The sequence below is a fragment of the Dermacentor variabilis genome, chromosome 2 (genome assembly GCF_050947875.1).
Source record: "Dermacentor variabilis isolate Ectoservices chromosome 2, ASM5094787v1, whole genome shotgun sequence".
Classification (NCBI taxonomy): Eukaryota; Metazoa; Arthropoda; class Arachnida; order Ixodida; family Ixodidae; genus Dermacentor; species Dermacentor variabilis.
The window spans coordinates 259,742,191-259,768,069 of NC_134569.1; the positions used below are offsets into that span (position 1 = coordinate 259,742,191).

Below are 25,879 nucleotides of genomic sequence, written 5' to 3' on the forward strand. Positions count from 1 at the left end.
TGTGTTTACTAGAGGGAGTGAATAAGTTTGTCGTCCTTTTATCCTGTTAACCCTGTTCCAGACTTTCCCCTCCTCAGTATAAGAGTTGATACCCGATAAAAACTTCTGCCAGCTCTCTCTTCTGGCCTGTCGGCGCGTTCTCCTTCCTTCAGATTTTGCTTTTTTAAAGTTAATAAGATTCTCCGCAGTGGGAGAGGCGCGTAGCAACGCCCACGCTTTGTTTTGTTTCTTACGGGCGGTCCTACACTCGTCGTTCCACCACGGGACGCGCCGTTTGCATGCGAAACCACTTACTTCAGATATGCATTTAGACGCGGCATCTATAATGAAGGCTGTAAAATACTGAACGGCAGCATCAATTTCTAAAGAGGACATCTCATCCCATGAGATGCTGGTGAGAGTTCGGAATTTCTCCCAGTCGGCTGTATCGATTTTCCACCTGGGAGCCTGTGGTAGACATTCGTGTTCTTTATATGTTCTTAGTAGTATAGGGAAGTGGTCGCTTCCGTAAGGATTGTCGTTTACTTCCCATTCAAGTTCAGACAGTAGTGACGGGGAGACTAGGCTAAGATCTATTGTAGAAAATGTTTTGTTTGCGAGAGAATAGTATGTCGCTTCCTTCTTATTCAGAAGACAAGCACCAGAAGAGAAAAGGAACTGTTCAACGAGACGACCTTGCGCGTCTGTACGAGAGTCGCCCCACAGGGAGCTGTGCGCATTGAAATCGCCGAGAACAACATAAGGTTCTGGCAATTGATCTATATAGGATTGAAATTCTTGTTTCGTTAATTTGTGATGTGGGGGTATGTAAAGAGAGCTAATGGTGATGAGTTTGTTTAGGAGAACAGCTCGAACCGCCACTGCTACGAGAGGCGTTTGTAGCGGGAAAAGTTGACAGGCAATGCTCTTATGGATAACAATGGCGACACCGCCCGATGATGCGACAGCATCATCGCGATCTTTACGACAAGTTATGTACTGTCGGAGAAAGTTTGTGTGTTTGGATTTTAAGTGTGTTTCCTGTAAACACAGCACTTTTGGATTGTGTTGGTAGATGAGTTCTTGTAGATCATCGAGATTCCTAAGAAGACCTCTGACATTCCATTGAATGATTTGTGTATCCATATTAAAGAAAAAATTGGTGCTGTGTTTACGGAAACGGTGGTGATGTCTTAGGTTACAGAGCTCTTTCGAGGCCCTGTAACGGGAGTTCTGCCCTTTTTGAAGCGTTCGAGGGAGCCTCGCCGCTCCTTAGGCGCTTGGTGCGCCTTGAGGATAGGTGTTGTGTCCATTGCCTCTTGTGAGGCGCCGGACACGTGCTCTTGCGAGCGAGAAGTTACAAGAGAGAGTCCTGCGTTGGAGGGCAAGACCCCTGCGCCCACCAGCCCAGAGGTCGATGGGGCACCCTGCGGGATTTGGCTGCGCCGGCTGTTGCCAGCGCTGGAAGGCGCCGGGGAGGTTGGGACAGCCTCGGCGGCGGCCACCTTCGGGGGCGATGGTCTCTCATTCTGGGTCGACGGAGCAGCGCTAGCTGCAACCGCCGCGGGGGCAGATGGCGTAACTGCCGACTCACTGCCTGTGGGTCGGACAGTTGCCGGAGGCCGTTGTGGCGCTGCCCCCTGACGCGCCACTTCGGCAAAGGTTTTCTTGGGCAGGTACGACACCCGCCTGCGTGCCTCCTTGAAACTTATATTTTCCTTTACTTTAACTGTTACAATTTCCTTTTCTTTTTTCCAGGACGGGCACGCACCCGAGTACGCGGCGTACTCCCCATCACAGTTTACACAGTGGAGAGCATTCTCACAAGCTTCAGATGTGTGTTCGTGGGCACTGCATTTTGCACATGTTTGGCGGCCGCGGCAGCTCTGCGAACTGTGGCCGAAGCGCTGGCATTTGAAACATCGCAGTGGATTTGGCACGTACGGCCTGACACGGAGCTTGATGTACCCGGCCTCGATTGACTCGGGTAGGACACTTGAATTGAAGGTGACTATTATGTGTTTGGTCGCAATCTCTTTACCGTCGCGCCTCATCTTTATTCTTTTCACATTGACAACATTTTGCTCACTAAAGCCCTCCAAGAGCTCTGCGTCTGTTAGCTGAAGCAAATCAACGTCTGAGACAACGCCGCGGGTAGTGTTCATAGTGCGGTGCGGAGTCACTGTCACTTGAACGTCCCCAAATGACACGAGGCTGGGTAGCTTTTCAAATTGTTTCAGATTCTGGAGCTCCAAGAGGAGATCTCCACTTGCCATCCTTGTTGCCTTGTAACCTTGACCAAGAACCTCAGTTAAAGACTTAGAAACTAGAAATGGGGAGATTGTGCGTACTTGTTTATCTGGCTTTTCTGAATGAACGACGTGAAATCGTGGGAAGTTGGGTCTTTCACGACCAAAGAACTTGAATACATCTTCGGTGCGCCCTCTTTTCTGAGGGCGATCAAGGAGGGGTGGGAAGGAATTTGCCATAGGAGACTTAATTTTCGGCAATAACGCCAGCCACCCACCGTGGAGCCCTACAGGGGGACGCTACAGGTACTGTAAAAACAGGTCCTGTAAACGCCAGCTGTACGTTATCACTATAACCAAATATGAGATAACCTAGGTTGGCTATTCACACAAGGTTAACCCTCGCTGCCTGGAAAAATTGGAAGTAAACGGAAGCTAGGAGAAGACAGGAAAGATGAAAAAGTAAGAGAAAGACGAAGGCCGGAGGGAGAGAGAGACAGGAAAAGGCAACTACCGATTTCCCCCGGGTGGGTCAGTCCGGGGGTGCCGTCTATATGAAGCAGAGGCCAAAGGGGTGTGTTGCCTCCGCCGGGGGGCCTTAAAGGTCCAAACACCCAGCATCAGCCCAACCCCCAGGATCCCCCTTTCCCCAGACACGGCTAAGCCGCGCACGGCTACACGCTGGAGGGTCCAACCCTCGTGTGCTCGGGTACGTGGTGTCGCAACACACCAAACGCCTGCTGACGCAGACGCCCCTGCGGGGCGTCTCAAGCTTCGACCGACCAAGGATTGGCTTCAATGGACCGCGCATGGCAAAGAATCCGAACGACATCTACATGGACACGGTAGGATATAAAGCCGTCGCTCCAGCCAGTATTCTTCGGTGGGTCTGACAGGGCGTGGCAAGCGGTTTTTACAAACGCATTGCTTTTTTTGACAAATTGCCGCAATTAGCCTGAACAGTGCTCATTCGTCGACCATAATTCACAACTGAACGTCGATGGCTGTTCTTTCTGTAAAGCCCGCTACTGAGCAGGTGGAAGGGGTCACCAGATTCTACCGACCCTGGATTTGCTTCAGTGGACTACGCACGGCACAGCACCCAAGCGACCTCTACAGGGAAATGACGAGATATAAAGCCGCAACTCTAGACCATCGTTTTCTGTTGGTCTGGCAGCGATATGGCATGCTGTTCTTACAAGTACGTTGTGATTGGTGGTGCGCGACATGGTGCGGTGGTGAGGACGCACAGGTGCAGACGACAAGGAACGCGCGCGCCGAGGCGAGTTCCGTGCTGGAAGGAGGAAAACGACGACACCGAAGAGCGTCGGGCACGTGAACGCGCGGCGCAAGAAAAACAACTGAAAGAAGAAAAGCCAACCAATTAGGAAAGACCACGGGGTGTCAGGCAGCCAATCGGAGAATGCCTAATCGGCCAGAGAGAAGAAAAAATTGGAGGCCGCTTAAGCTTCGCCTTCAAGACTGAAACGCGACAGCGTTCCCGTCGACCCACCAAGGCGACCCACCAAGGCGAATGTCTTCTGCGTCGACCCACCAAGGGGTGTAAGACAGTGGGCTACGGCGCAGCGATCACTTACGAGGTGCCCCGCATCGGACGCGGTGAGCATCGAGCAACGCAGCGTTCGGCGCGGCAACGAAACGTGCGCCTGAGCAAACGGAACGAACCAAAGAACTCGGTGTCTCGGAGGGGGAAACGATGCACGCCAGCCAAACGTCGTGATCGGCACGGGCAGAGAGATAGACAGATAGTGATCTAAAGAAAGGAAGGACGCTTGATTCTGCGACCCGTGAGGGAGCAAGGCGAAGCGTCGTCAGGGGTGAGCGAGTCCGGGCCGCGACGCGCCTCGCACCGGTCCCCGCACAGCCCCAATGCGCGCGTGGCGCGCCACCTGTCGGGGCAGCGCCGTACATTGAGAGGAGGGGGTCTTCTGTGCTTGTCGCAAGGTGGCTCTGCGTGTGCGGAAAGCGCAGAAGAAATGTAGCGGAAACGCACTTCGCTACTCGTCTAACTGCGACTTCTGTAAGTTACGTGTTCATGATTAATGTTATACACGGCAGTATAACTTTCTACGGCTCGTTTCTAAGGAAACATCGCATTCACTAGAGGCGCTTTTGTACCGCTTTCAAGCATCGAACTCGTGGCTGAGTGGTAGCGTCTCCGTCTCACACTCCGGAGACCCTGGTCTCCGGAGTGTGAGACGGAGACGCCCATCTTGCAAGTTGTTCTTTATTCATGAAGTGCCTTCCGGGATTTATCGCTCACGGCCAACGCCGACGACGCCGGCTTTTCTGCGACACTAGCTCTTTAACGCTGTCGCATTAAAAGCGTGGTGCGCTGGCAGAAGGGGGAGACCCCGGGAGAGTTTCAGGAAGCGACGCCAGGAGGAGGTCAACCACCGGGAGTTGAAGACGGGCCGTCGGGTTCCGGACCCGAGCCACCAGGACTTCACCCGACCGGGGCTTCCTGCCTGTGCGTCTACCCAAGCGTGCCGTCAGCTCCTCAAGGCCGGTGAGCTGCGCCCGTGGGCAGGACGAGAACAGTCGGGCTAGGGACCCGAGCTCTACACCAGCTGCCCGGCCAGAACGCCGCCGCCGTCTGCTCGTGCCACCAAGCCTCCGGCTTTACCTCTCCAAGCCAGAGCTGGTGCGCTCCGGTCGCCCGGTCAGTCAACACACACCACGACCTTTGGTGAGACCGGCGCAACTCCTGTCGCTAACTTGTCTCCGCATCGAGACTGTTATGCGTCCCTGCCGTCGTGGCAAGCCCGGACTCGCGCACTAGTTAGCTTCACACTAGCCCCAAATGTGTCTTACCGCTGTGATGTCTATTTGAGGGTTTATTTTATTCTTTCTATAATTTATTTTATGCTTCTAGTTTGATTAAAAGTATTTGTGTGTGTGTTCGAATCCAACGGCTTTGTCCTCAACTGGGCTCTTGGAGGATCCACCTAAGAGAACCGTTAAAACCTTTGAGTACACGAACCGTTCTCCATATTTGGACATCACATACGTGTGCTTCTTCTTGCTGATAGCACCAAGTATCTCTGGGGATTGCTTCCTGAAGAGTACTCCTTCGTCAACCGTGATTCACAACTGTACCGCAGATGGCTGTACCTTGTCAGCTACACGGCAGGCGGCAAAGCGTCACAAGCTCCGACCGACCCTGAATTTGCTTCACTGAACCGCGCAAGGTACAGCACCCGAACGACGTGCATATGGACACGACAGAATATAAAACCGTCGCTCCAGCCAATCGTGTTCAGTGGGTCTGGCAGCGGCATGGCAAGCGGTTTTTACAAGCACCGTTGCTTCGTTTAAAAAAAAAAAGCCGCAAGAATTTTTGGCACCTGCTTCCTCAGCACTGCTTCTTCGTCAACCGTGATTCAGAACTGCACCGTCGATGTCTGTTCCTTCTTTAAAGCCCGCTACACGGCAGGCGGCAGTGCGTCGCAAGCTTCGACTAACCCTAGATTTGCTTCACGGGACTGCACATGGCACAGCACCCAAACGATGGACACGACAGGAAACTATTGACACGACAGATATTGTCACGTGGTGGTGACGTTGAAGAACACAGTAGCAATACTCTGAAAGACAAAACTAACTTTTATTGGGCGAATCTGTGCCCACAAAAACAGGCTACACTTATAGCTCAACGATAATGGCGAACATGGTCGGCGATCGTCGAAAATCTGACCAGCGGGTCAAGTACGTTGGCTTTTATAAATCAGTCGTCGAATGTTCCAGAGTAATCGCTGGGACCCATGTGCCTTCCACAAAGTTCCAGATTATTCGTGTCGCGCACACATGCGATCAGATTAAACAAAGTTCGGTCACAGAGAGCGGGTGGAACCATCGATAACATTCCAGAAAATTCCGATACATGCAGGCGCGTCCTGCACTCTGCGATAACATTTGTTAGGCGGTAAAATGTGTCGCCTGATAAAGACAAACAAGTACACGTGTCAAAACCCGCCTCTTAAAAAGCATTGACCCGATGCTGCACACAAACGAAAGTGAAAAAGAAGCACTCGTAGCAAAGAAAACAACAAAATAAGGAAAATTCATCAGCGTCCGTAAAATGATTTAAGACGCGCCACGTGGACCACTTCAGATCGTGCGCGGCGCCGCTGTAAATGCGAAATGCCGTCTGGCACGACCTCACAGTCCAGAACGCCAATACGTTGGATAACCTTGTAGGGTCCGAAATAGCGTCTCAATAGTTTCACACTCAGTCCTCGTCGGCGCATCGGGGTCCATATCCAAACACGGTCGCCGGGCTGGTACTCGACGAAGCGTCGTCGGAGGCTGTGTCGACTGTTGGTACGCTGCTGGTTCTTGATCCGTAGGCGGGCGAGCTGTCGGGCTTCTTCGGCGCGCTGGAGATACGTAGCGACGTCAAGATTCGCCTCGTCAATGACGTGCGGCTGCATGGGGTCGAGCGTCGTCGTCGAGTTCCTGCCGTAAACCAACTTGAACGGCGTGATCTGTGTTTCTTGCACCACCGTGTTGTAAGCGAAGGTTTCATACGGCAGGACCGCGTCCCACGTCTTGTGCTCAACGTCGACGTACAGAGCTAGCATGTCGGCGAGGGTCTTGTTCAGGCGCTCCGTGAGACCATTCGTTTGCGGATGGTAGGCAGTTGTCCTCCTGTGGCCTGTCTGGCTATACTGCAGAATGGCTTTGGTGAGCTCTGCTGTAAAAGCCGTTCCTCTGTCGGTGATGAGGACTTCTGGGGCACCATGTCGCAGCAGGATGTTCTCGACGAAAAATTTCGCCACTTCGGCTGCGCTGCCTTTGGGTAGAGCTTTAGTTTCAGCGAATCGGGTGAGATAGTCCGTCGCCACGACGATCCACTTATTCGCGGATGTTGACGTCGGAAACGGCCCCAACAAATCCATCCCATTATTCTGAAATAGTCGACGATGAGGTTCGATCGGCTGTAGTAACTCTGCTGGCCTTGTCGGTGGTGTCTTGCGTCGTTGACAGTCCCGGCATGTCTTGACGTAACGGGGGACATCGGCGGTTAGGTGCGGCCAATAATACCTTTCTTTTATCCTCGATAGCGTCCAGGAAAATCCGAGGTGCCCAGCGGTTGGATCGTCGTGTAACGCATGCAGGACTACTCGACGCAGCGCTGACGGTACAACCAGAAGGTAGTTGGTGCGGACTGGTGGGAAGTTCTTCTTCACAAGCAGGTTGTTTTGTAGCGTGAATGAAGACAACCCGCGCTTAAATGCCCTAGGGACAACGTCAGTGTTCCCTTCCAAATACTTGACGAGGCCTTTTAGCTCCGGATCTGCTCGCTGCTGTTTATTGAAGTCTTCCGCGCTTATTATTCAAAGGAAGTCGTCGTCGTCCTCGTCGTCTTGCGGTGGTGGATGGAGGGGGGTGCGTGATAAGATGTCGGCGTCAGGGTGTTTTCTTCCGGACTTGTATATTACGGTGACGTCATATTCTTGCAGTGTGAGGCTCCACCGCGTCAGCCGTCCTGAAAGGTCCTTTAAGTTATCTAGCCAAGACAACGCGTGATGGTCGCTGACGACTTTGAATGGCCTGCCATAGAGGTAAGGGCGGAATTTCGCTGTAGCCCAAATGATGGCGAGGCATTCGTTTTCAGTCGCAGAGTAATTGCCTTCCGCTTTTGACAGCGACCGGCAAGCATAAAATATAACCCGTTCAAGCCCGTCTTTCCTCTGGACTAGGACGGCACCGAGGCCTAGGCTACTGGCGTCAGTGTGGATTTCGGTATCGGCGTCTTCGTCGAAGTGTGCGAGTACCGACGGCGACGGCATGCGTCGTTTGAGTTCTTGAAATGCGTCGGCCTGCGGCGTTTTGCACTTGAACTCGACATCACATTTCGTTAGATGTGTTAGCGGCTCCGCGATGCGTGGAAAGTCCTTGACAAAGCGCCTATAGTAGGCACACATGCCAAGGAACCTGCGCACTGCCTTCTTGTCGATTGGCTGCGGGAACATTGCGATGGCAGCTGTCTTCTGCGGGTCGGGGCGTACCCCAGATTTGCTGATGACGTGGCCTAGGAATAGAAGCTCATCGTAAGCGAAGCGACACTGTTCCGGCTTCAGAGTGAGCCCTGATGACTTGATGTCCTCTAATACTGTCGCAAGCCGCTTAAGGTGATCGTAGAAATTTCCGGCGAAGACGAGGACGTCATCCAAGTAAACACAACAGGTCTGCCACTTCAATCCTGCTAAAACCGTGTCCATCACGCACGGGAATGTTGCAGACGCCGAGCACAGTCCAAATGGCATAACCTTGAACTCATAGAGGCCGTCTTGCATGATGAAGGCGGTCTTTTCGCGATCCCTTTCGTCGACTTCTATTTGCCAGTAGAGAGACTTGAGGTCAATCCATGAGAAGCATTTAGCATTGCAGAGCCGATCCAATGCGTCGTCTATCCGTGGGAGTTGGTATACGTGTTTCTTCGTGATTTTGTTCAGTCGACGATAATCGACGCAGAAACGTAGGGTGCCGTCCTTTTTCTTCACTAAAACAACTGGAGACGCCCACGGGCTTTTCGACAGCTGGATGATGTCGTCGCGCAGCATTTCGTCGACTTGTCGTTATATAGCTTCGCGTTCTCGCGTCGAAACTCGGTAAGGGTTTTGGCGGAGTGGTCGAGCGCACTCTTCGATTATTATGCGATGCTTTGCGACTGGTGTTTGTCGAATCCTCGATGACGTCAAAAAGCAGTGTTTTTATCGTCGAAGCAGGCTTCTGAGCTGTTGCCGCTTAATCACGGGGAGACTTGGATTTATGTCGAAGCCTGGCTCGGGAACTACGGTCGTCGGTGTCGACGCGACAGAATCCGAGAGCACAAACGCATTGCTGGTTTCCAGAATTTCCTCGATGTATGCGACCATCGTGGCCTTGTTGATGTGCTTGAACTCCTGGCTGAAGTTTGTCAGTAACACTTTCGCGTTTCCACCGTGCAGTCGAGCGATCCCTCTTGCTACGCAAATTTCACGGTCGAGCAGTAGACGTTGGTCGCCTTCGATGACGCCTTCTACGCCAGCGGGCGTTTCGGTGTCGACCGAGATAACAATGCTGGAGCGAGGAGGGATGCTCACTTGATCTTCGAGCACACTCAAGGCGTGGTGACTACGAGGGCTCTCCGGCGTTATCGCTTGATCTTCCGACAGCGTTATTGACTTCGACTTCAGGTTGATGATTGCGCCGTGTTGGTTCACGAAGTTCATGCCGAGAATGACGTCTCGTGAACACTGTTGTAGGATAACGAAGGTGGCAGGGTAAGTCCGGTCATGAATGATAATTCTTGCCGTGCAGATTCCAGTCGGTGTTATGAGGTGTCCTTCAGCGGTCCGAATTAACGGGCCTTCCCATGCAGTCTTAACTTTCTTCAACTGGGGTGCGACGGGTACACTCATGACGGAGTAATCGGCTCCTGTGTCTACTAAGACGGTGACTGCATGGCCATCGAGAAGCACGTCGAGGTCGGTGGTTCTTTGTCTTGCGTTACAGTTAGGCTTTGGGGTCGGATCACGGCTGCGTCGCGTTGACCTGCGGCCGATACGTGGCGTCGTCAGGTGGCCTTTCGTCGGCGTATTCTTTGCTTCCAGTCTTTGTCGGGACGGCGGCGTGTCATTGTTATGTCGTCGAGGCAGTCTCTTCGTAGTCTTCGTAGGCGGCGGAGGATCTTCGTCACTTCGACGAACAGCAACCGCACCTCCATAGGTTGCGGCTCTTAGTTTTCCGGATATGGACTCACGGATCGGCCCCGGGCTGGGCCAGTGTATGGACGGCGCTGCGGCGACAGGTACCGGCCTGGTAACGGCGAACGGGACGGTCGTCGAGGGCTCCACTGAGTAGCGGCGAAGTAGTCGGCGATGTCACGAGGGCGTTGACGTTCTCTCAAGGGTTGTGCGTTGATGGCGAATCCTCGCAATCCCAGATCGCGGTATGGGCATCGGCGGTACACATGGCCGGCTTAGCCGCAGTGGTAGCAGAACGGGCGGTGGTCGGGGGCGCGCCAAATGTCCGTCTTCCTCGCGTACGTGCGCTGGGCGGTGGGTGGTCTTGCTGGCGGTGGCGTCGGCGAACGACCTAACTGCGGCGTGACAGGGCCCTGGTGCGGCCGCGGAGGGGGACCTTGACGGCGTGCGACGGCGGCGTAGGTCATCGCTTCTGACTGGGGCTGCGGTAATTGAGGTTGCACCTCAGGAGTTCCCAGCGATCGCTGAACCTCATCTATCACGATGTCAGCGATCGAGGCTAGTTGAGGCTGCGTCGAAGGCAAGACCTTGCGCAGTTCTTCGCGCACAATGGCCCTTATGGTCTCTTCGAGATCAACGGAGCCCAGCGCTTGGATGGCGCTCTGAGCCGGGAGCACTTGGCGGTTATATTGCCTAGTGCGCAATTCTAACATTTTCCCAATCGTCGTAGCCTCTGTAAGGAACTCAGCTACGGCCTTTGGTGGGTTTCGGATTAGTCCGGCGAAAAGTTCTTGCTTTACGCCTCGCACCAAGAAACGCACTCTTTTCTCTTCGGACATTTCCAGGTCGGCGTGCCGGAAAAGCCAGGTCATCTCTTCTGTGAAGATGACGATGGTCTCATTGGGTAGTTGGCGTTGGGTTTCCAGCAGAACTTCGACCCTCTTTTTTGGGACAACGCTCGTGAACGTCCTCAGGAAGTCACTGCGGAACAGGTCCCATGTTGCTAGGGTGGACTCCCGGTTCTCGAACCAAGTCGTCGCGGCATCTTCCAAGGAGAAGTACACGTGTCGTAGCTTATCCTCAGGGGTCCAGTTATTGAAGGTCGTGATCCTTTCGAAGGTTTCGAGCCAGGTTTCAGGATCGTCCGACGTAACTCCACGGAAGGTAGGGGGCTCTCTGGATTGTTGAAGTACGATGGGTGACACTGGGGCAGCCACTGTGGTTGTCTTGGCCACAATCTTCTTGGTATTGTCAGGTAGAAGTACGTGCAGCGGGGGCAACTGTTGTAGACGACGACTTGCTCGAGGGTTCATGACAACGTTGGTGCTCTCTTTACGCTCCCGGCTTGGATCACGGCTTGTCGGGGGCGTCCGGTACATGGACGAAAAGCACCTCCAACAGATGTCACGTGGTGGTGACGTTGAAGAACACAGTAGCAATACTGTGAAAGACAAAACTAACTTTTATTGGGTGAACCTGTGCCCACAAAAACAGGCTACACTTATAGCTCAATGATAGCGGCGAACACGGTCGGCGATCGTTGAAAATCTGACCAGCGGGTCAAGCGCGTCGGCTTTTATACATCAGTCGTCGAATGTTCCAGAGTAATCACAGGGACCCACAGGCCTTCTACAAAGTTCTACATTATTCGCATCGCGCACACATGCGATCAGATTACACAAAGTTCGGTCACAGAGAGCGGATGGAACCACCGATAACATTCCAGAAACTTCCGATACATGCAGGCGCGTCCTGCGTTTTGCGATAACAATTGTTGGCGGTAAAACGTGTCGCCCGATAAAAACAAACAAGTAGACGTGTCAATATGAACTCGTTGCTCCAGCCAATCTTCATCAGTGAGTCCGACACTGGCATGGCAAGCGCTTTTTACAAGCATACGTGCTTTTTTTTCAGACAGCCGCAAGTTTAACTGGTACCTGCTTTCTGAACAGTACTCGTTCGTCGATCGTGATTCACAACTGCACTGTCGGTAGCTCTACCTTCTGTAAAGCCCGCTTCTCGGCAGGCGGCAATAAGCCACAAGCTTCTACCGACCTTGGAGTTGCTTCACAGGAATGCACAGGACAATGAAGCCGAACTACATATACATGGACACGACCCGATATAAAGCCATAGCTCCAGTCAGTCGTCTTCAATACGTCTCGCAGCGACATGGCAAGCGGTTTTTACAAGCACGCATCCTTATTTTTGCAGATAGCTGCAAGTATCGCTGGCACCTGCTTCCTGAACACTGCTCCTTTGTCGACCGTGATTCATAGCTGCACCGTCGATGGCTGTACCTTCTGTAAAGCCCGCTTCTCGGCAGGCGGCAATAAGCCACAAGCTTCTACCGACCTTGGAGTTGCTTCACAGGAATGCACAGGACAATGAAGCCGAACTACATATACATGGACACGACCCGATATAAAGCCATAGCTCCAGTCAGTCGTCTTCAATACGTCTCGCAGCAACATGGCAAGCGGTTTTTACAAGCACGCATCCTTATTTTTGCAGATAGCTGCAAGTATCACTGGGACCTGCTTCCTGAACACTGCTCCTTCGTCGACCGTGATTCATAGCTGCACCGTCGATGGCTGTACCTTCTGTAAAGCCCGCTACACGGTAGGCGGCAATACGTCACAAGCTTCAACCGACCCTGGATTTTCTTCTTTGGACTACGCATGGCACACCACCCGAACGACCTCTACAGGAACCTGGCAAGATATAAAGCCGTCGCTCCAGCCAATCGTCTTCTGTGGGTCTGGCAGCGATATAGCAAGCGGTTTTTCAAAGCACATGCGCTTTTTCTTGCTGATAGCCACAAGTATCACTGGGGCCTGCTTCCTGAAGAGTGCTCCTTCGTCAACCGTGATTCACAACTGTACCGCAGATGGCTGTGCGTTGTTCGCTACACGGCAGCCGGCAAAGCGTCACAAACTTCCACCGACTCTGGATTTGCGTCACCAGACCGTCCATGGCACAGCCCCCGAACGACATCTACATGGACACGAATGGATGTAAAACCTTAGCTCTAGGCAATCGTCTTGAGTAGGTGTCGCAGCGGCATGGCGCGCTGTATTTACAAGCACGTGTGCTTCGTTTTGGAGATAGCCGCAAGTGTAACTGGCACCTGATTCCTGAACTGTGCTGCTTCGTCGACCGTGATTCAGAACTGTACCATCGATGGCCGTGCCTTCTGAAAAGCCCGCTACTCGGCAGGGGGATATACGTCTCAAGCCTCGACCGACCCAGGATTTGCTTCAATGGACCGCGAATGGCAAAGCACCCGAACGACATCTACATCAACATGGCAGGATAAAAAGCCGCCGCTCCAGCAAATAGCCCTTAGTGGGTCTGGAAGCGGCGTGGCAAGCGGTTTTTACAAGCACGTGTGGTTCTTATTGCAGATAGCTAGATGTATCACTTTTACCTGCATCCTGAACAGTGCTCCTTCGTCGACCGTGATTCACAACTGAACCGTCGATGGCTGTACCTTCTGTAAAGCCCGCTACTTTGCAGGTCGCAATAGGTCACAAAGTTTGACCGACCATAGATTTGCTTCACTGGACTACGCATGGCACAGCACCAAAACGACATCCACATGGACACGGCAGGATATAAAAGCGTCGCTCCAGTAAATCATCTTCAGTGAGTCTCGCAGCGGCATCGCAAGCGGTTTTTACAAGCACGTGTGCTCGCTTTTACAGATAGCTGCAAGTATCACTGGCACCTGCTTCCTGAACATTGCTCCTTCGTCGACCGTGATTCACAACTGCACCGCCAATGGCTGTACCTTCTGTAAAGCCCGCTACTCGGCAGGCGGCACTGCGTCCAAAGCTTTGACCGACCCTGGATTTGTTTCACAGGACTGTTGATAGGACAGCACCCGGACGACATCTACGTGCAGACGGCGCGACAAAAAGCCGTCGCTTCAGCCAATCATATTCAGTGGATGTGCCAGCGACATGACACGAAGTTTTTTAGAAGCATGTGTGCGTCTTTTTGTAGATATACGCAAGTTCAGTGGCAGTGTTTCGTGAACAGTGCTCCTTCGGGGACCGTAATTCACAAGTGCACCTTCGGTGGGTATACCTTCTTTAAAGCCCGCTACTCGGCAGGCGGTAATACGTCACAAGCTGCGACTGACCCTGGATTTGGTTGGCTGGACTGCGCATGGCACAGCACCCGAACCACATCAGCTTGGACAAGGAAGGATATAAAGGCGTCGCACTAGCGAAACCTCTTAAGTGGGTCTGTCAACTGCATGGCAAGTGGTTTTAGAAGCACGTGTGCTTCTTTTTGCAGATAGCCGAAAGTATCACTGGCACTGCTTCCAGAACAGTTCCTTCGTCGAACGTGATTCACAAATGCACCGTCGTTGGCTGTACCTTCGGTGAAGCCCGCTACTCGGCAGCCGGCAATACGTCACAAACTTCGACCGTCCTTGAATTTGCTTCGCTGGACTGCCCATGGCACAGCACCCAACGAAATCTGCTTGAACAAGGAAGAGTATAAAGCTTTCGCTCCAGCCAAACGTCTACAGTGGGTGTATCAGCGACGTAGCATGCGTTTTTTACAAGCACGTGTCCTTCTTTTTGAAGATTGCCGCAACTATCACTGGCACTTGCTTCCTCTACAGTGCTCCTTCTTCGACCGTAATTCTGAACTGAACGTCCATGGGTGGACGTTCTGTAAAACCCGCTGCATGGCAGGCGGTTATGCGTCACAAGCTTCGACCGACCCTGGATTTGGTTCACAAGACTCTGGATAACACAGCACCTGAGCGGCGTCTACATGGGTACAACATGATTTAAGCCGTCGCTCCAGCCAATCTTTTTCGGTGGGTCTGGCAGCGGTAGGGCCAGCATTTTTTTACAATCACGTGTTCTTTTTGCAGATTGCCGCAAGTGTCAGTGGCACTTGATTCCTGAACAGTGCTCCTTCGTCGACCGTGATTCAGAACTGAACGTCTATGGCTGTACCTTCTGTAAAGCCTACTACTCGGCCGGCGGCAACGCGTCACTAGCTTTGACCGACCCTGAATTTGCTTCACAGGACTGTGGATAACACAGAACCTGACCAACGTCTCCATGGGACGACAGGATATACATCCGTCGCTCCAGCCAAACGTGTTCAGTGGGTCTGGCAACGGCATGGCAAGCGGTTTTTACAAGCACGTGTACTTCTTTTTCAAAGGTAGCCACAAGTGTCGTTGGCAATTGTTTTCTAAACAGCGCTCCTTCGTCTACCGTAATTTAGAACTGAAGGTCGATATTTGTCGCTTCTACTAAGCCCGCTACTCTGCACGTGGCAATGCCTCAAGCTTCGACCGACCATGGGTTTCCTTCACTCGACGGCACATGGCACAGCACCCGAATGATATCGACATGAACACGACAGGATATAAAGCCTTAGCTCAAGGCAATCTTTTCAGTGGGTCAGCGGCATGGCAAGAGGTCGTTAGAAGCGTGTGTGCTTCTTTCTTTAGATAGCCGCATGTATCACTGGCAGTGCTTCCTGAACAGTGCTCCTTCGTCGATCGTGATTCACAACTGCACCGTCAGGTGGCTATACCTTCTGTAAAGCCCCCTACTCGGCAGGCGGCAATGCATCACGAGCTTCGACCGGCCCTGGATTTGGTTCACTAAACTGCTAATGGCAGAGCACGGGAACGACATCTACATGGACAGGACAGGATATAAAACCGTCGACCCAGCCAAACGTCTTGAGTGGTTCTGGAAGCGGCAAGGCAAGCGGTTTTTAGAAACACGCTTGCTTCTTTTTGCAGATAGCCGCAAGTATCACTTGCACCCGGTTCCTGAACAGTGCTCTCTTTTCAACCGTGATTGAAAACTGCAACGTCGATGGCTGTACCTTCTGTAAAACCCTGCACTCGGCAGGCGGCAATACGTCGCAAGCTTCGACAGACCCTTAATTTGCTTCACTGCAGTGCGCTTGGCACAGAACCCTAACGGCATCTGCATGGACAAGGAAGGATACAAAGCCGTCGCTCCATCCAAACGTATGTCCAATTAAAACAAAGCGTTGCGGGGGCCGTTACCATGCTGACGCAATGTGATTTCAGCCCAGTGTTCTAAATGTCAACCTGAAGAAATGCAACAAGGAGTCGGTAAACGACGGGAGTAATTATGACTCCCTTGCAGTGCGGCTAGAGCAATGTGGCTCTTGCGCTGTCTGGTGCGCTCCAACTGCCATGGTACAGGGGAATCCGACTGTGCAATTAAAACAGCATCGCGAGGGCCGTTGCCCTTGCTCACGCTATGGCATTTCTGCCCAGTGCTCTAAATGTCGACGCGAAGAAATGAAAAACGGCGTGCTTAAACGACAGGAATAACAATGACTCCCTTACAGTGCGGCTAGAACTGTGCGGTTTAGCGCTGTCCGGTGTGCTTCAACTGGCATGGACCGGGGGAATCCGGCTGTGCAATGAAAAGCAAGCATTGTGATGGGCATTGACCATGCTGACGGAATGTGATTTCTGCCCAGTGCTCTAAATGTCAACGTGAAGAAATGCAAGAAGGCGTGGGTAAACGACGGGATTACCAATGACTGCCCTAGGGAGTCATTGTTATTAACTACGGCGCGCCCGCCGCCCTCTGCCGGGAGGGATTCGCTGAAGCTCAGTAGACTTAGGCCCCGGCGAACGACGCCCGCCTCACCAGATCCCCAAATCCACTCTATGGGGGGAGGTGTTTTTGTGGCACCTGACGAGGTGGCTGGCTTCTACGAGAAGCTCAAGAATCACATGAACAGAAAGGCAGAGAGGGAACAGTTGAGAGCCTGCCGCATCACTACGATATTGTTTGCACGCCACAGCTTACTTTTGTGGCTCGAGTTGATCCAGAAGCGTTGCCTGAGGATGTCCGCGTCAGTAATGGCGCTGAAGATTCCTCCGATGGGTCTGAGGTTTCAGTTGGCGCCTATCCCGAGGGCGCCTGTCCCAGTGATCTGGTGGAACCGATAAGAAGGTTGAGATCTTGTGCGGTTCCTACTGCCAGCGCCTACCAGCCTTGGACAGAGCAACAGATTTGTATTCTGGCCCAGGTCGAGGCCAGGTTGCCGCCCAGCGAGCGCCTAGTTAACACGGCTTTGGCCGCAGTCTATACAACTCGTTCTCTTGATGCCATGAAGTGCCTGCGGAGGCAAACAAAGTATAGGGAGATCCTGGCCGAGGATTCGGCACGACCTGTCACCCCAGCCTCGTTGGGGTCACCTGTGCACGATGTCGGTCAGAATGGCACTAGCTCTGATAGTGGCGAGAATCTGTCGTTCAAGGAGGTCCATGACTTACTCTCGTCCTGTGGTGTCGATGACCGAGGCTTGACCGTGAATCTGGTTAATTCCCCCCTAACGGCGACTCTATGCCGAACATCAGTGCCTCTATGACCAGGGCTCAAAGGTGCTTATGGAAGTGTTAATCTCTTGCTCTGGCACTTTGCAACCTGTATCTCTGAAGGATATTCACGATACATTTGATGATACCTTCTCATGTGAGTCTCCTGTCGTTAAGGAAGCTGAAGTGAAGGGCGGATTACCCCGGAACTCTCCAAGATCCACGGCGGAGGAGGTGATTCTAGCTATTAAAGGGATGGCTGCATCGTCGGCCCCTGGTCCCGACAGAATTACGGTGCCCGAACTACGAAAGATCCCTTCGGAAGTTTTAGCTCTAATAATGTCCAACTAGCTTACTCACCATAACATTCCCGATGAGCTCAGGATCTCACGTTTGGTTTTTATACCGAAATCACCTGATGTGTCCTCCGCGTCTGAACTTACGCCGATTACAATCTCATCCACCTTGTTACGCGTGTATTCCCGTTTGCTTATGGTCAGACTAGAAAAAACTTACAAATTTCACCCACTGCAGAATGACTTCTCAAGCGATCGGTAGGCACAGTCAAACCTGCTACTATTACAAGGACTCATGGGGCACGCTAAAGGCTTCAACCTTCATTATTATGCTACCTAACTCGACCTACGTAAGGCTTTTGACTCCGTCAGTCATCGTGCGCTTCTCTCTTCACTGCGGGAGGGAGGGGAGCATGATGACTACGTCTTGTCGATTGCTGAACAATATTACGGTCGATCGACTACCTTTTCTTATCGAGGCAGGTCCGATGGAATTAGAGTCTTTGTGCAGAGGGGGATCAAACAGGGGGATCCCCTGTCTCTATTTTTGTTCAATATGGCTCTTGATCCCCTTCTGCACGACCTCAACTCCCACGAATACGGTTATAAAGTGGAACGTGCGACTATGTCGGACCTTGCATTCGCCGACGACCTCATGTTAACCGCTTCCAGTTGTGAACAACTGGTGAGGAACCTGGACGTGGCTCAACAACATTTCAAAAAGATTGGATTGGCTTTAAACCCCAAGAAAACCCAGTATTTTGGGTGAACGTACGAGGCCCATCGGCTCAAGTGGTTCGACTGCGACATTCCCCAGCTTCGGCTGGGGGATGCCGTGGTCAGCCCCAAGAGCCGAAACGAACCTATCAGGTATCTGGGTCTCGATCTCTTTTTTAATAAACCCCTGAAGGCTTCAATTACATTAATCCAGAAAGAATTGGCATTCATCAATTCGGCCAAATTGAAGCCTTTAAAGAAACTAAATTTCATTTCGACCTTATTGGTCCCGAAATTGTTCTATGCCACGTTCATCTCCCTCACAGTTCTACATATCTCTGCAAATATTGATAGGTCTGTGCGGCAGGCAATTAAGCGAATTTGGCACCTTCCGGCATCATTTCCTGATTTCATGGTTCATGCCCCACATCGAGCAGGTGGCCTGCGCGTCTTGGAGCTCTCTCGCGTATCGGCCGAATCACAATTTAAGTCCTTCGTCAGGCTCCAGCGTCTAAGCTCTCCGATGGTGGAGTCCGTTCTGGATGGCGCGTTTGACGGCTTCTGGAGGCAGCTGGAACACATGGGCGTGCCGTCGGGGATCGTTGAGTCTCCGTCTCTGTATTGCGCACTACGTACAGACCGAAAATCACACTTGGAGGAGGTGAAGACAAAATATACCAACAAAAGCCTTTTTGCGTTTGAGAGCGATCCAACTGGGAATAGGTGGCTCAGTCCGGATACCAAGTTTATGAGTGATGGGGACCGCATTAAGGCCCTTCGACTGCGGTCTAACCTATTCCCTACGCGCACACTCTCTATTCAGCATAGTAGTGATGATTCGGCAAAGCTATGCAGAGGATGCCACAAGGCTCAAGAAACCACCTATCATATCCTCCAGGTGTGTGAGGCCGTCCACGAGCCGCGCTGCTCACGGCATAACTTCATTGCGAAAGCCATAGTTAATAAATTTCAGGCACCTCACCCAGATACTAACGTCTCAAGTGAACACCTCCCTGTGGCCGATGACGGTGTCAGGCTTTGGCCCGACATCGTGGTTGACTTCAAGGATAAACCATTCATATAGGATGTGGCGGTTGCTTGGAATGCCAGGACTGACACACTTGAGGCCATGTGCACCCACAAGAGGCGCAAGTATTTGACCCTTGTGTCACTTTTTCGAGAGCGTGAGCCTCAGAAGGAGGTGAAGGCCCTAGGCCTGGCGTTCGGTGCACGTGGTCTAATTTGTCCAAGCTCCAAACGGGCTGCCAATGTAATTGGACTTCGGGAAGGGGAACTGTCTTGGTTATCAGCCAGAACTGCCTTAACCAATTTTCAAAACAAGTCGTCGCTTGATGACCAGGGAATTGGCAGCCCGTTTACATGCCTGCATCTGATCATCCATAATCGCGCATCACCATTCCATGTTTTTCATGTCATTCCATTTTCACGCAATAATTTTATGTTTTATCTTTATACATGTACTCTATAGTCTTCTTAACGCTTATATCTTTCTTTCTTTATTGCTTTTTATCTTTACCCTCCTTTTTTATGGCTTTTATCTTTATTATTTTAGAAGTACAATGCTGCATATATTTTCTGGCCATTTTTTTGTGGCCCAAGTGGGGAAATATCTTGTATACATACATGTTTACAGAGGCTTCCAGCAAATATAGCGTGGAAGTCGACCCCAGCCCCCTAAGCCGCTTGAGCGTTGTCTACGTACTTAATTCTTTTTGAATGCTTTTCTTTTTATGTGCCTTTTGACTTTTCGCTTTACCTTTTTGTTTCTTCTAGAGAAGGTCCTGTTATAGCGGCTGCTTCTGCCGTTCATCTGGTATACAGGCCCCCCTCACCACGTCCTCAAGAAACAAGAAAAACATGGAGGCTTCAGGATTCCTGCAGCCCCAATGGCGCTCTCCTCCTGCCACGTATTTGCCTACCGACGGACGGATGCTACCCTTTCACCACCTTAAAGGGGAAGATGAATAAATGACTAAACGCGGTTACAGAAGTGCGGCTCTTGCGCTGTCTGGTGCGTACCAACTGGCATGGACCGGGGGAATCCGACTGTCCAATTAAAACAAAGCATGTTGAGGGCCGTTGACCATGCTGATGCCATGTGATTGCTGCCCACTGCTCTAAATGTCAACGTGAAGAAATGAAGAAAGGCGTGGTTGAATGACAGGAGTAACAATTACTCCCTTGCAGTGCGGCTAGAGCAGTGCGAATTTGCGCCATCCAGTGTCCTTCAACTGGCATGGACCAGAGGAATCAGAGGGTCTATATGAAACAAAGCTGGTAACAATAAATAACAATAAATAACAATAAAACAAAACATTGCGGGAGCCGTTGACCAAGCTGACGCAATGGGATTTCTGCCCAGTGCTCTAAATGTCAACGGGATGAAATGCAACAAGACGTGGGTAAACGTCGGAAGTAACAATGACTCCCTTGCATTGCTGCTAGAGCAGTGCGGCTTTTGCGCTGTCTGGTGCGCTCCAAGTGCCTTGGACCAGGGGAATCCGATGATGATGATGATGATGATGATGATGATGATGATGTATGGGGTTTTATGGCGCAAGGGCCAGGTATGGCCAAAGAGCGCCATGTCTGTGCTAATGTGTTTGCAGTGTAATTATGATTACTATGAAGTTGGTATGACATGGCTGTAAAGGGGCATTAAAATATACGCTCTAAAGAGCGTAAAATCTGTATAATAACATTATGGCGATGACGTATGACTTGTACTATGAACATTTAGATGCGTTTAAAAAATGATACGATAGGTAAAATATATCAGATTATAAGAAATGCTAGAGCACTACTGCCTCCTTAGAGCCCTTGAAACATAAGGGCCTGGAGGCATGTGCTATGCAAAACAATTATCGCAGTGGCATCCTCTGGAGAGAGGAGGCGCTACGAATGCATGGGACTAATAACATGTAAGACGACATCTCTGAGGAAACCTAGGACTGCGTCTGTATTAAAAAGCGGTTCTGGACCAAGAAGCATTGCAGGATGAAGAGTATTGTGCTGTCGGTATGCTAATGAAAAATGTCTCTTTCTCTCAGATTTGGCTTCCCGACACTCCAGGAGGACGTGGAGTACGGTCAGCCTCTCCCCGCATCTACCGCAGGTTGGAGGCTCACTTCCGGTGAGTAGAAAATTATGGGTGCCAGACGTGTGTCCTATTCTGAGATGACAGAATAGGACATCTCTTCAGCGCGATTTTGTAGTAGAGGGCCAGAATCCTAACTGTGGTTTTATCAGGTGGAGCTTACCATCCGTTTCCGCGTCCCACATGCGTTGCCAGTGGTCTCGCAATCTCCTTCGCAAGAAAGGCCTCAGATCTGTGACAGGGACCGCAGCAGTACGGTTAAAAGCTTGCGATGCGATTGACGTGGCCATCTCGTCCCCCAGAACGTTACCCTCGATGCTCCTATGGCCAGGCACCCTGCATACAATGATATGCTGGTTAGATCTGTACGCTTTACACAAGACTGAATACAGTTCAATAAGTACTGGATTTTTGTGTGTATAGAGTGACATCAGGGCCTTCACGACACTTAGGGAGTCTGTACATATCGCTGAATTTTGAAGTTTTGATTTTCTTATATGCATCACAGCAGACAGTAATGCGTAGGGCTCGGCTGTATATATACTTGTTTCCGGATGCAGTACATCAGATTCTGAGAAGGATGGGCCGACGGCAGCATACGACACGCCGGCATTAGACTTCGAAGCGTCTGTGTAGAACTCTGCACCGGAGTGCTTGTGCTGGAGTTCTAGGAAATGAGTTCGTATTTCGATCTCTGATGCGTGTTTTGTTACTTCTAAAAAGGATATGTCACATTCTATGACCTGCCACTCCCAAGGCGGTAACAACTTGGTTGGATGCATTAGGCGAAGCTCGAGGAGTGGGACATGTATCTTATCACTAAGCTCCCTCACTCGAAGCGAGAAAGAGGGACGATATACAGAGGGATGATTATGAAAAAGTGTAGTGCAGTTCATATCGCTAACAGTGTTAAAACATGGCTGTTGATGATTGGAGTGTATTTTTAGGAAATATCTAAGGCTGATGTCAGTTCTCTGTAGATGGAGGGACCATTCATTTGATTCCGCGTATAAGCTTTCAATAAGGCTTGTTCTGAAAGCGCCAGTGGCTAAACGGATACCTAGATGGTGGACAGGATCTAGGATTTTTAGTGCACTCGGAGCGGCAGAGTTATATACGACGGCACCATAATCCAGTCGAGACCGAAATAGGCTCTTATAAACAATCATCAGACACTTCCTGTCCCTACCCCATGTTGAGTGGGATAGAATTTTAAGCAAGTTCATTGTCCTTAGACATTTCCCTTTAAGATATTTAATGTGCTGTATAAAAGTAAGCTTGGAGTCAAGCATAATACCTAAAAATGTGTGTTCTTTGTTGATAGGCATTTGATGTCCACACAGGTGAACACAAGGATCTGGAACCAGGCCTCCCTTTCTAGGAAAAAGAACACAAGAACTATTGCGGGGGTTAACTTTAAGCCCGTTTTCGTCTGCCCACTTAGATATCTTGTTCAATCCCTGCTGTACTTGTCTTTCGCACACTGCGAGGTTACAGGATTTAAAACCTGTTTGTATGTCATCTACGTAGACGAAATAAAAAATAGCTGGTGGTAATGAAGCGCGCAGTGTGTTCATCTTAACTATAAAGAGGGTGCAGCTGAGAACACCCCTTTGGGGTACACCAGTTTCCTGTATAAATGGACGTGAAAGTACACTCCCGACTTTCACGCGGAATGTATGGTTGGACAAATAGCTTTCTATTAGGGCGAGCATATTGCCACGGATGCCCATTCCCGACAAGTCTCTCAAGATTCCGTAGAGCCACGTTGTGTCGTATGCCTTCTCAATATCGAGGAATACGGATAGGAAATATTGTTTATGTAGAAAGGCGTCGCGAATGTTTCCCTCAATGCGCAGAAGGTGATCGATTGTGGACCGCCCTTCTCTGAAGCCACACTGAAAGGGATCAGACATTTGGTTTAATTCCAGGAAATGTATGAGTCGCCGATTATTCATTTTCTCAAACAGCTTACAAATGCAACTTGTGAGGGCTATCGGGTGGTAACTTGACGCCAACGAAGGACCTTTACCTTGCTTCAGAATGGGAATCACAATCGCTTCTCTCCATGCAAGGGGAAGATATCCAGCAGCCCAAATAGTGTTGAAAACTGCAAGTAAAGTCAGTTCTGTATCAGTGTGTACGTTCTTAATTATGTCGTACATAATTCTATCAGGTCCTGGTGCAGAGCTCTTGCATGTGATCAAGGCAGCTCTCAGCTCGGCAATACTAAAGGGACGGTTGTAAGGCTCATTCTCTCGACTTTTTCTTGTTAATGGCTTACGTTCTTCTATTTCTTTGTATTTGAGAAAGGATTGTGAATAATTTGTTGGACGTGACATGCTCTCAAAATACTCCCCAAGTGTCTGCCTGATCTTGCAGTGTATCGCCCTGTGTGTTTACCAGAGGGAGTGAATATGTTTGCCACCCTATAATCCTATTAACGCTGTTCCAGGCTTTGGCCTCATCTCTAAACGAGTTAATACTCGATAGAAACTTGTGCCAACTTTCTCTTCTGGCCTGTCGGCGGGTTCGCCTGCCTTGGGACATTATTTTTTAAAGTTGACAAGATTCTCAGGAGTGGGAGAAGCGCGTAGCAACCCCCACGCCTTGTTCTGATTCTTACGGGCGATCCTACATTTGCTGTTCCACCACGGTACACGTCGTTTGCATGCCAAACCACTCACTTCAGATATGCATTCTGATGCGGCATCTATTATGAATGTTGTAAGATACTCCACCGCAGCATCAATTTCTAAAGAAGACATGTCAGCCCATGAGATGCTAGTGAGAATAAAGGGAAAATCAGACTTCCACCTGTTCGTAGCAATTGCTACAAAGGAAACCCACATGGGTTCCTCGAAAGGAAAGCCTCATAGTTGAAGAAAAATTCGTCCTGGTCCGGGACTCGAACCCGGGACCACCGCCTTTCCGGGGCAGCCGCTCTACCATCTGAGCTAACCAGGCGGCTAGCAGATGGCAGGGCGAAGTCGAATTTGTCGACAACACGAAGCAAAGGCCAGAGTTTGACGTAGTAGTTCTGAGGAAACCCGCAAGGTGGAGAGAAGTAATGAATAAAGGGAAAATCAGACATCCACCCGTTCGTAGCGATTGCTACAAAGGAAACCCACACGGGTTCCTCGAATGGAAAGCCTCATATTCTGATGGTCTTATTTTCCCTTTATTCATCACTTCTCTCCGCCTTGCGGGTTTGCGCAGAACTACTACGTCAAACTCTTGCCTTTGCTTCGTGTTCTCGACAAATTCGACTTCGCCCTGCCATCTGCTAGCCACCTGGTTAGCTCAGATGGTAGAGCGGCTGCCCCGCAAAGGCGGTGGTCCCGGGTTCGAGTCCCGGACCAGGACGAATTTTTCTTCAACTATGAGGCTTTCCTCTCGAGGAACCCGTGTGGGTTTCCTTTGTAGCAATTGCTACGAACGGGTGGATGTCTGATTTTCCCTTTATTCATTACTTCTCTCCACCTTGCGGGTTTCCGCAGAACTACTACGTCAGATGCTAGTGAGAGTTCGAAATTTCTTCCAGTCGGCTGTGTCTATCTTTCACATAGGAGCTTGTGGAGGATATTCGTTTTCTTTAGATGTTCTTATCAGTATGGGGAAGTGGTCGCTCCCGTAAGAATTGTTCGTAACTTCCCATACATGTTCGGGCAGTATAGACGGGAAAACTATACTAAGATATATTGAAGAATAGGCTCTGTTTGCAAGAGAGTAATATGTGTGTTCCTTCTTATTCAGCAGGCACACAAAGAAAAAAGGAACTGTTCAACAAGACGCCCTCGCGCATCTATACGAGGGTCGCCCCACAGGTAGTTATGTGCATTGAAATCGCCATGAACAACATAGGGTTCTGGCAATTCATCTATAAAGGACTGAAATTCATGTTTGCTTAGTTTGTAATGGGGGGGGGGTATATAAAGCGAGCAAATAGTGATGAGTTTGTTTAGCAGAACAACTGGAACCGCCACTGCCTCAAGGGCCGTTCGTAGCTGCAAACGTTGACACGCTATGCTTTTTTGAATTACAATTGCAACACCGCCCGATGATGCGATAGCATCATCGCGATCTTTGCGAAAAGTTATATACTGTTGGAGAAGGTTTGTGTGTTTGCATTTTAAGTGTGTTTCTTGTAAACACAGCACTTTTGGATTGTGTTTTTGGATGAGTTCCTGCACGTCATCAAGGTTTCTAAGGTCTCTGAAGGTCCATTGAATTATTTGTGTACCCATATTGGAAGTCAATAGGTGCTGTGTGTACAGAAACAGAAGTGTTAATTGGAGGTTTCAGAGATTAGATTCCAGAGCTCTTTTGAGGCTATGTAATCGGGGTTTTGCCCTTTCTGGAGCGTTCGAGGGAGCCTCGCCGCTCCTTAGGCGCTTGGCGCGCCGTGGAGATAGGTGTAGTGTCCATTGCCTCTTGTGAGGCGCCGGACA

General features: G+C 50.7%; 1 non-coding gene across 1 annotated transcript; it reads left to right on the forward strand.

Moving 5' to 3' along the window:
• Window positions 1–24,720: 24,720 nt before the first annotated feature.
• On the forward strand, window positions 24,721–24,794 carry TRNAC-GCA (transfer RNA cysteine (anticodon GCA)). The gene has a single exon. It is a non-coding gene; the product is annotated as a tRNA-Cys (tRNA).
• The last annotated feature ends 1,085 nt before the right edge of the window (window positions 24,795–25,879 follow it).